The sequence below is a fragment of the Eptatretus burgeri genome, chromosome 14 (genome assembly GCF_056783735.1).
Source record: "Eptatretus burgeri isolate ZD-2024b chromosome 14, Ebu_testis_v1, whole genome shotgun sequence".
Taxonomy (NCBI): Eukaryota; Metazoa; Chordata; class Myxini; order Myxiniformes; family Myxinidae; genus Eptatretus; species Eptatretus burgeri.
In genome coordinates, this window is record NC_140974.1 from 35,999,381 (window position 1) to 36,011,619 (window position 12,239).

A 12,239-nucleotide genomic window follows, 5' to 3' on the forward strand; every position below is an offset into this window, starting at 1 on the left:
AAAAAAGAATAGAGGTATTAAAGAAATTAACTTATCTCACCAGGGAGGAATACAAAGAATTAAAAAGTCTATTTGCAATACTTTCGACAAGACTATCGACATCGAGAAGACATGTATTTTAATTCAAGTTTTTTCTTAAATAAATGGAGGAGAGAGTGAAGGCATTTCTAAGGATTCTTTATGTTTTAAAAATTAAGATTCAAATGTGCATGTTGGAAACTAAAAAGGTTTTTGCACTCTGCAGAAATTTTTCTCATAAATAAATGAGTTATTGTCTCAAATGTAAAAAGAAAACTAATACTAAAAATATTTCATATATTAAAAGTAAAAATAACAGGGTTATACAAAAAGGTATATGTTCGGTGTGTGGTTCAAAAAAAAATCAATTTATCTCCAAACACAAACTCGGAGGAGATATACAAAAGTTTTTATCAGGAAGTAAATTTACAACTACTGGAATACCAGGGAATTACATCTTCCAGGGTATTCTTTCTGTGGTCCAGGCACAAACTTGGATAAAAGATTAGATGAGGCAGACAATCCTAAATCCTGGAGTAAACCAATCAATAGAGTTGATGAAGTGTGCATGAGACACGATATTGATTATGGGAATACCACAACGTTGGAAGAAAAGCATGAAGCCGATAGAGAAATGTTATATAATTTGTCTCTGATACAAAATCCAACCTTGAGAGAAAAAGTTGATAGGTTCATCGTGAAGAAGATGATTAGTGCTAAATTGAAACTTGGACTTGGAAATTCAAAAACTTATAGGCTCTAATGATGCCATTAAGACTGAAGAGCAATTAGCTGATGAATTACATAAACCAATATTCACAAAGTTTCAGAGAAGGAAAGTTTATTCCAAGGAAGTTGATTATATCTGGTCTGCTGATTTGATTGAACTCAATAATGATAAGGGTACAAGTATGCTTTAACCGTTATTGATTTGAGGAGTAGATATGCGTGGGTTGTCCCTTTAAAAAACAAAACAGGTAATACTCTTATGTTAGCTTTTCAACAGATATTTAATAAAAGTAAGAGAAAACCTAAGAAATTGTGGACTGATGAGGGTAGAGAGTTTTATAACAAGACATTTATGAATTTTCTAAAAAATAACAGTATTACATTATACAGTACCTTTAATGAAGGGAAGGCAGTTGTTGTTGAACGTTTTAATCGTACCTTAAAAGAGAGACTATATAAAAAATTCACACAACTCGGTTCACAACAATGGTCATCTTTTATTCAGGATATTGTGGATAAGTATAATGACACGATTCACACGTCAACGAATATGAAGCCATCAGAAACATTTACAAAATTAAAATATGAAAAAGAGATTAATGTCAGAAAACCTAAGTTCAAAGTTGGTGATATCGTAAGAATATATAGGTGGAAATCTCATTTTGAAAAGGGTTTTACTGAACGATGGACGAAAGAACTTTTTAAAATTGTTGATGTAATAGATACAGTTCCTTGGACTTATAAAATATATGATTTGGAAGGGGAAGAGATTTTAGGTTCATTTTATTCACAGGAATTACAAAAGACAAAACTAAGCAGATAATACACCTTTGTGGACACTAGAGGGACAAGTATATAATGTGTGTCAAGCGGGACGTTCTTAGATCTGTGAACCCCAAACACAGAATCCTCAACTGAATAGTCAAGGCTTAACTTTTGTTTGTGTGTGTGTGTGTGTAATGGGAGCAATAGGTTGGCGCTTCACTCCCTCCTACTATACACCGTTGTGGACACTCGAGGGCCAAGTCCGAGGTGTATAACAGTATATAATGTGTGTCAAGGGGGACGTTCTTAGATCTGTGAACCCCAAACACAGAATCCTCAACTGAATAGTCAAGGCTTAACTTTTGTTTGTTGATGTGTATGTGTGTGTGTGTCCCAACCCTCACATTCAAAATCTCAACCCCAACCCTCACATTCAAAATCTCAACCCTAACTCAATCCTCGCCCAACACAATGTCTTTTTCAAAATGAGATTTCCACCTATATATATATTTTTTTACGTTTTTTTTTTCTTCTTCCAATTCTGTCTTTTAAGGCTTTCAGGTTTGATGACGTAGAAAGGGGGAGTAAGCCTGCACTTTCTTCCCAGAACTTTCTTGATCTTGCTCCCATCAAGCACCATCCGACAAAGAACTACATCGATAGGTTTAGATCCCAAAGAGTGATAGCAACTCCAAAAGTCTCCAAAATATAAATAAATAAAATAATAATAATAATAAATAAATAAATAAATAAATAAAAGCCCCCAAAAAAGTTTCAAGTGTCCAACATAAACCCAACTTTCCAAGTCTTCAAGGTATAACCACATTCCCGTTGAGTTTCCAAGATATGTATCACATTGTGAGTTATCAATCCAGAACCCACATTTCAAGTATTCAAAGTAAAACCAACTTACAAAGTCTCTTAAGGATAACTCATTTACTGATTTTTTCAAAATTTGTGAGTCTCCAAGGTAGGCCCCATATTTAGAACCATCTTGGCAGAACCCTTTTCCTGAGTCTCCAAGGTAGTTATTTAAACCATCAAGGCAGAACTCATTTACTGATTTTTTCAAAATTTGTGAGTCTCCAAGGTAGGCCCCATATTTAGAACCATCTTGGCAGAACCCTTTTCCTGAGTCTCCAAGGTAGTTATTTAAACCATCAAGGCAGAACTCATTTACTGATTTTTTCAAAATTTGTGAGTCTCCAAGGTAGGCCCCATATTTAGAACCATCTTGGCAGAACCCTTTTCCTGAGTCTCCAAGGTAGTTATTTAAACCATCAAGGCAGAACTCATTTACTGATTTTTTCAAAATTTGTGAGTCTCCAAGGTAAAACTTGTATTCTGGCTCATCAAGGTATAACTTGTTCAGTGGGTATTGTCTTGATAACTCACAATGAGTACTATTGCTGTAAAACTCTTTTTCAGGATTTTGCTGGTCTCCAAGGTATAACTCTTTGGTTGGGTCATCAAGGACGAACTCGTTCTGTGGGTCTTGGTCGCTCATAAGGTCTTCAACCAAGCCAACAATTTCGCCCCAAGTTGTAGCAAAAGCAGTATTTTCATTTCGTATTTCATACACAATTTCCTGTGAGAGAAAATAATAATGTATTAATTAAGTTATTTAATTATTAAATGAGTATGCTTCAATCAAAGTTTGAAAATAGGAAAATAAAAAATCTTACCTCAATAGATAAGAGGTTTGAATCCAGTTCATCAACTTGAAGGTTTAGTTCCATAGAAGACAGAGAGTTTGAGACAAGCACACAGAACACCATTGCCAGCAAGAACAAATGTTTAAAATGGAGCCTGGGTTTGAAGCTTTTATAGAGAAAGACTGGTGGGTGTGGTTTCCTTTGGAAATTCCCTGGGCAAGCCTAGGCAAGCCTTCATTGGGAAATTTTTCAAAACCATAACATCCTGTAATTTTCTAGTGATTTCTTTGTGAGTCAGAGATGAACTGGAAATGATGTAAGAGTGGGCGGGGCTTAGCAAAAGTAGGCGGAGCTTAGGAAAAGTGGGCGTGGCTTAGAAAAATACCTTATGAAAAGTGGGCGGAGCTTAGCAAAAGTGGGTGTGGCTTAGGAAAAGTGGGCGTGGCTTAGAAAAATACCTTATGAAAAGTGGGCGGAGCTTAGCAAAAGTGGGCGGAGCTTAGGAAAAGTGGGCGTGGCTTAGAAAAAATACCTTATGAAAAGTGGGCGGAGCTTAGCAAAAGTGGGCGGAGCTTAGGAAAAGTGGGCGTGGCTTAGAAAAATTACCTTATGAAAAGTGGGCGGGGCTTAACAAAAGTGGGCGGGGCTTAAAGAAAAGTGGGCGGGGCTTAACAAAAAATAACCTGTGGCTCAGGAGGTGGTCAAACAAGAGCATTAAGAGAAGTTTATCATTTCGTAATGGCACAAATGGGGTATCTTAAAAAATATAAAGATTCAAATGTTTTGTTTGTCAATATTTTAGATGAAGATTATTGTGCAAAGAAAATTAAACTATTGAAGGAATTTGAGAATGAACAAATCTTTATAGGTTCAATGAGTGAGCTGTTCAACCCTCAGGTGTTCAATTCAATGAGGTTCAACCTCCAGGTTAAAAGGGGAGACAAATAAATATACCTTGGGATAAAAAGGGGATTTATTTTTAGGGAAAAAAAATATAAATCGCTGAAAATCCCCCATTCATTTACATGGGGAAAAGTGAGCCAGAATCAGTATTCTTACCCTACTCACACATAAAGGGTCAAGGTCAAAGGTCAAGGTCACTTTGCGGTAAACCATGGAGGTCGCCGAAACCCTTATTTTTTGAGTAATTTTAATCGAATCATCTCCAAACTTTATGGGAATGTAGTATATGGTCTGGCGCTCAGCTGATTAGTTTTTGGTGGCGATTGGCCTTGACCTTCATGGTTAGCGCCGAAGGTCGAAATATTTTGACCCCAAGGTCAAATTTTGAAATCTTAGGTACCATATTGTGTTGTACCTCAAATTGAACACCTCGATGAGTGCTTTCTAGATATGTCAAGCTTGAGACATTATGACGTCATTTGGTGACGTTATGAGGCCAACGCATGTTTTTCATGGTTACTCTGTAGAACGATTCTCATCGGAATCTCTCGTAGGCAGAACATCTTCAAGGAGTCGCTCCTGGTGGATAGCAGCTCTGTTCACCTCAGTGTGACCTTAAAGAAGTCACATGTGGTCACCTTTTGGCAAGATACGGGTCACCCTGCGGGTGACATTGGTTCATTTATTTATTTGCCTGTTTTGCTCTGAGCTGTGATATTAGCTTCTGCTTGCTTACTTCCCATGGCAGTTATCATTCATCGATTAACATCTTGCTAATTCCAACCACTGTTAACATGTCAAACGATGCCAAGTGGCCAATAGCCTTGACGATGAAGAATCGTTTTCCTTGACTACGTTAGAATCACTAATTAAGGTTAGCTTTGATACTGGGTCCAAATTCCAACGTGATGGAGCAGTTTCAGGTGGATCGGCATTCCAGGGTGAGTGATCATGGTCCAATCAGCAGTGCAGAGATGTAATGAGTGGATTGTAAGATTGTAAGATTTTACGAAGGATGAAACAAGAACGAATACCTTCTGGGGTCAGGACAGAAAAGTAGAGAAATATTAACTGGTGTAAAGATATATTGGGAAGGGTGTAGAGGCAATTTAATCAACAACAAACAACAAGGTGAATAAGAGCAAGCAACCAGCATACCGACACAAAGACTTAAAGAGGTGCACAGTATTAGTGATTAAGGATGAGGATGGGAAATTATACAAGGAAATTTAACTTGACGCAAATAGGTAATGAACAAAAGACAGAAAAAAAAGAATAGTATTCAGTTCTGCCAAAAGGCGAAGGCAGCAATATTTGTTAGAAGAATGAAGCATTTTAAAACATTATCATTGACTGTGGAATTTGGAAACCCTCACATGATTAATATGACGTCGGTGGTTGGAATATATATATATATATATATATATATATATATATATATATATATATATATATATATATATAAATATATATATATATATATATATATATATATATATATATATATATATATATATATATTATTGGATTCGCTAGATATCCCTTATTGTTGGGTTTTGTGTGTGTGTATGTGTGTGTGTGTGTATATGTGTCTGCATATGTGTGTCTGCAACGCGAGGCTCCACAGCACGAACCAGCGAACCGATTTCGATGAAACTTTGCCAACATGTGCAGTATTTGTGGGAATGTGCACGTTTGAATTTCGTTGCCAAGCAACCACCCGTTGCTGTGCAGCGGCCGAAAAACCGCGTACAGTATTTTCAATACTTGTCCTTCAGTTTTGAATGTAGAGATACGAGACTTTGGAATTAAACACTTAGACATATTTAGAAGATTTTACTTGAGCCGATTTTTGGTTGAGGTTTTATTTTTCAAATGGTAGTCCTTCAAAAATCGGGTGTCTATTTACCATCGTTTTTATGAGGGGCTTAGGAAAGTGGGAGTTCCGTAGGAAAGTGGAAGTGGTGCAGGAAAGTGGGCGTGGCTTATGGAAAGTGGGCGTGGCTTATGAAAAATATTGTGTGGCTCAGGAGGTGTGGTCAAACAAGAGCATTGAGAGAAGTTTATCAGGTTTTGTGTGTGTGTGTGTGTGTGTGTGTGTGTGTGTGTGTGTGTGTGTGTGTGTGTGTGTGTGTGTGTGTGTGTGTGTGTGTGTGTGTGTGTGTGTGTGTGTGTGTGTGTGTGTGTGTGTCTGCAACACGAGGCTCCACAGCACAAACCAGCAAACCGATTATTTTTCAAATGGTAGTCCTTCAAAAATAGGGTGTCTATTTAGCGTCATTTTTTACGAGGAGTGCCAGTTGGCAAAATACGCAAGAGGAAAAATCTTGCCAGGCAGAGGAACAATTGTATGTGAACCAATACATCTTGGCAATGAATCTTCGTCGGTGGATCGGTCAGAATGAAAAGCATCGTATCCAGCGCTTCGATCCTAGCGAATCCCTCGTCGCCTACCGGCTTGTTTGTATGTATATGTATACATATTTGTATGTATGTGTATATGTATTTTTGTATGTATGTGTATATATATATATATATGTATATATATATATATATATATATATATATATATATATATATATATATATATTTGTATGCATGTGTATACATATTTGTTTGTATGTGTAAACATATTTGTATGTGTATATATATATATATATATATATATATATATATATATATATATATATATATATATATATATATATATATATATATATATGTATATACATATATACATATATTGTTGAGGATTCAGCAGTGGCGGGATTCTCACCCGAGTCTTGATAGCCAAACGTTACAGATTCAGCGCCACCCTCACCACCGTCGTCTCCAGGGTTTATAACGCCGGCTGGCTCAGCATAGGCCTCGGGTCACGCGTCTTCAATCGCGATACCAACGTACCCCTGGACCTTACCAGTTGGGGAAATAGACCCCGGTTACAGACTGGTTTTGTCAGATGCCGAGCGTTTTCTGCCAGTCTGTAACCATTTTGGCTTTATATGCCAATCGAACGGATCGTTCCTCGACGCGACACAAATTAATCCAAAGCGGCAACTTCATACGAATCAGCAGATTTATTGGGGAACATCGGGGAACACAACACAAGCAAAAGATTCACGACAATGTTTTAATTCATCTAGAACCCGTTCTTAACTAGGGAGATACGGATTACGGGTTTCGAAGGGGTCCCTACCAAGGTAAGCCTTAAACGACATGCAGCCAAGACATAGACAGCATGCAGACAAGACAGAGCACCCGGTGATGTTTCATGGACGAGAGGAAAGCGCAAAAAGCACAAATGTCGCTCGTAACAAGCCGATGTCCACGGATTCGTGCCCCAAGCTCGAGCACTCCGCGTGGAAAAATGGCGCTCGCCCTCCTTTGTCGCACCGCACGCGGCCTCCGCGTGCTCTGACCCCACGAGGTTGACTGCACCAGAGCGAAAGATCCACGATGGTATGCTCCAGCTGGCTTTTCACAAGATCCAGCATACAAGTCCAGGCCTGGCCTGTTCACCAAACAAGGCCAAATCGAGGTGCCGTCTCCGGCAGGCTGGGTCCATGGGATTCCAAGACGTAGTCGAGCCGTGAGGTGAGTAGGGACAGTTAGAGGCTCCGTGGTTTCTCTTGCCTTCCTGGCGCAAGCTCGCCTCAAAGCCTGACTGCTCCTCCAGCAGATCGCGCCTCGACACCCATTGTTTCTCTCTTGCCTTCCCGGCGAACGCTTGCCTCGAAGCCAGGCTAAACATGCATTTAATGGGGGATCTGGGCTAATCCTTTATGTAGTGGCATACTTAGGGCCATTTCCATAACTATATATATATATATATATATATATATATATATATATATATATATATATATATATATATGTTGTTGTTGTTGTTCATCTTTCGGCTGCTCCCGTTAGGGGTCGCCAAGCGGATCATCCGTTATGATCCGCATACTGATTTGGCACAGGTTTTACGCCGGATGCCCTTCCTGACGCAACCCTGGTCGCCTCTTACGACACAGGGATCAGGATTTGGGTTTCGCCATGATTCCGGGCTGCTCTACACCCTGCCCAGTGCAGAGCCCCCGTCCTCAAGCGATCCTCCAACCCACGCCTCCGAGTAGCCGGATTACAGGCGCACGCCACTACGCCCGGTATATATATATATATATATATATATATATATATATATATATATATATATATATATATATATATATACATATATATATATATATATATATATATATATATATATATATATATATATATATATATATATATATATATATATATATATGTATATATATATGTATGTATATATATATGTATATATATATATATATATATGTATATATATATATATATATGTATATATATATATATATATATATGTATATGTATATATATATATATATATATATATATATATATATATATATATATATATATATATATATATATATATATATATATATATATATATATATATATATATATATATATATATATATATATATATATATATATATATATATATATATATATATATATATATATATATATATATATATATATATATATATATATATATATATATATATATATATATATATATATATATATATATATATATATATATATATATATATATATATATATATATATATATATATATATATATATATATATATATATATATATATATATATATATATATATATATATATATATATATACATACATACACACACACACACACACACACACACACACATCAAGAAGGAGGTGACCAAGTTGTAAGGTTGTGGTTGTAGGGACAAATCGAATTATAATACATTTTTTTCATCATCACAAAGTTACAACCAATGCTCTGCAGGAAATAAGCTCCATGTGCATATATTATAAACAGGAGGCCTGGCAGAATGTATCTTTCCTTTGAGCTGTCTTTTGTTTGTTAGTTTTTTTCTTTACAGGAGCGAGGCTCATGGAAGAGCAAAACAGAACTGACAGTGGGACAGACATTGAGGGATGGATGAACAGAAAAGGAGAAGAGGGAGGAGGGAAGAAAACACTGAAACTAGTGAGTAAGACGGTTGGGTTTGGAAAGGTTAATGGAGGTAATATAGATCATCGGTCAGAATTGGGGTTGACATGAGGTGGTGGTGCATTACTTGCTTGAACCCCTGGAGGGAAGAGCGAGACAAAATAGCATCTGGATGGTACTTCCATAGACAGGAGAAGTGAGGAATAAAAGAGTTGAAGTTTATAGTTTGTCTGCATTTTGGAAGTTTAACCAGGAGAGGGTTATGAAAGGAATGTGGATGGATAATGGAGGGGGATCAGAGAACCGAGAGTGGAGGCAGCAGCAACGTTGTATTGGAAATTCTATGATGGAAAACTGAGAAACCATCGACCTGCCTGTGATTTAAGAGCAACAGACCCTGTGTGCTTCTTATTTTATTTTTTTGTTGTTGCTTCTTAAACATTTTTGATTATTATTATGCGAGCCAACTCAGGGTTAAAACCCCAGGTCTGTATGCTTGTCATCGCTTGCTGAGTATGTCTCCTGCATTTCAACGCAGTATGTTAACAGCCCGCCCTGGGGTCTGTTGCCATCCAGACTTAAGTCCAAATGACCATCCAGAGAAATGCTTGAAACCCGAAGGGAGAAAACCGTTTCTGCCGATAATGGTACCTTCACATAATGAATGCTCTTGAGTAGTGAGCTTCCTCCCTAAACATGATATGCACCTTTCTTCTCTCCCCAACACTCTTCAGCCCAGTACCTCTTATTTAACAGCTTCCGCGACCAGGTTCTGAAAGGCTCAAAGTACCTTTGACAGTCAATATATACCCTCAAGTTTCTTAAAGGTAACCAAGACCTTGCAAAGATGATGATTATAACACATTTTCACGAGCTCCCATTCCCATATCCTGTCACTATAGGTGGGTAGCATCATTGGTTTAGGAGGTGCAGTTGTGCCATTAATGCAGCACCACCTGTGTACCCCTGTAGGGTTATATACAGTATGTTTGTACAATTCGAAAAGTGTTACCTTTTAAAATATTTTAAACATTCACACAACATTGGAATACACAATGAACTAACATATTGCAAAATAATTAAAGAGGATGCATTATCCAAAAGTATTATAACAAACTTCCATGAACATGGTATGTTCAGTCATGGTCTTTCCACAGTTTTGGGTTTGTCCAACCATCCATCTAATAACTTGGCAAACTAAATTGCTCTAATAACATTTGGAAGCATACACTATATACTCAGTGCTTTGGCCAGTTGCCCACTGAAGTGATACAACAGCCAACACTGATGACGTGGATACCAAGTGGCAGCAAAGACTGGAGGCATCAGAGTGATTGCTGATGATGTTTGAGGGCCTTTTGTACTAATGAGTGCGAGAACAAGATATTATTGAAGTACAGCAATTAGTCTCCAAAGTAAGCTGTGAAAACTGCCAGTGTTGACGAAACTGTTTATCACTATGCAAGTCAGTGAAACAGACAAAACACTAGGCCGCATTTGTTAATTTCTTTGAACAGCCTGCAGGTACAGCTGACACGAAGTGGTGATGAGCTCAGCACAATCGATCTGTCTTGTGGAACTGCCATCATGGACTCATTGAGTGCCGTTGATTTGAGTGGCATCAGATAAAATATTTCACACGATGTGGTTAACTGAATGGTTCAGACTGTTGTCCAAGTATACTATAGCAAAGGTATGTTACCATTTAGATTGTCATTGCAAAGATTTTCAAGGAGCAATACCAAAGGACAGCACACCAGCCTCAAGGAAACTACATGATCGAAAGAGGTTTAACAGGATGCTATTGGACATTCTTAGAATTCTCATGATGGAGCAGAAAGTCAATTAGAAAGAACACTATGCTCTACTTGTACAGGCTTACAGCTCACAACATAAACATATTTATCGCTCATCGTTTGGCACTCAAAATGTATGTGAACAGAGTAAGAAGGGTACGACAATTAGGTGCAGATACTGAAATCGACAACTTGTGCCAGCCGTAAGAGGTAGGTTTAAAAAGGGGGAACAAAGAACATCTGAAGCGAAAAACAGCCATTTGATGCTCCAACACAAACATCTCGATTGCAGATATGGATTTGAGTTCTCGAAGTGAACAAAGAAGAGCAAGATAAATAGCAAATCATAGCACAGCCTCGCTAACTATACTACGAGGTGTACGTGCCTCCCATCACTTCGCTGATAGGTTTAGTTAAAGGACAACATGTTGTACTTCACAAACTTATTGCATGTCAACCCGTGAGTGTCAATGAGGATGCACAATGAAGTAAAACACGTTTAAAAAAAGGATATTTTATAACACGTAATTGTTGTTCTTTGTGTGCTCCTTCTTTGCACTTAAATACGACTTTCTGTTGCTTTAAGAATTATTACTATATTTCCTTTTGTGTGCTCCTTCCGTGTCCTTGTAAAGGGTTGCTGCTGTCATCTATCTATAATTCCAGCAGTGTGTGTGTGTGTGTGTGTGTGTTTGTGTGTGTGTGTGTGTGTGTGTGTGTGTGTGTGTGTGTGTGTGTGTGTGTGTGTGTGTGTGTGTGTGTGTGTGTGTGTGTGTGTGTGTGTGAGCGCTGTTTCTCGACAACTACTTGTCCGATCTAATTTAAACTTGCCAGGTATATTGCTGGGGACCTGAGTATGTGCCTTTTCAAGGTTTAATATTAATCGGACAAGTGGTTCCCAAGTTATGGCCATTTATTTACCAAACCAATGACAGGACACATTGCTGCGTAGGCGTGGCCAATGGGGAAGAGATCCTCAGCCACGTTTCCCATTATGGGTTACAATGTATGGACTTCCGGATAGTGATGACTTACTGTATTCCAATAATTTCTCGATTTCTTATGCGCATTTATAGATAAACACAATGCCCCAATCCAGTCGTCGTTTACGAGAGTGAAGTTGTTGTTGAAAGTTTTTATTTATTTATTTTTTGCACGTACTGCCACGCACGTACGGGCACACGAGAGCGAAGGAACGGCCTGTGTGGTTGTTGTTTCTGGCACGCGGTTTGAAAGTTTTTTGTTTTTTTTGCACGTACGGCCACACATGTACGGGCACGCACTAGTAGAATAAATTTTTTACCATTTGAACTGTTAAATTAAAACTCTCAG

At 37.8% G+C, this 12,239-nt stretch overlaps 2 long non-coding RNA genes across 2 annotated transcripts in view; both read right to left on the minus strand.

The window, feature by feature from the left end:
- LOC147012963 (uncharacterized) overlaps positions 1-12,239 on the minus strand; it is a 62,916-nt gene that overhangs the window by 19,423 nt on the left and 31,254 nt on the right. The window lies entirely within an intron of this gene.
- On the minus strand, positions 1,225-4,213 carry LOC147012964 (uncharacterized). The gene is made up of 2 exons (XR_015051133.1): positions 3,198-4,213; positions 1,225-3,100 (listed from the first exon to the last, which is right to left on the minus strand). It is a non-coding gene; the product is annotated as an uncharacterized LOC147012964 (long non-coding RNA).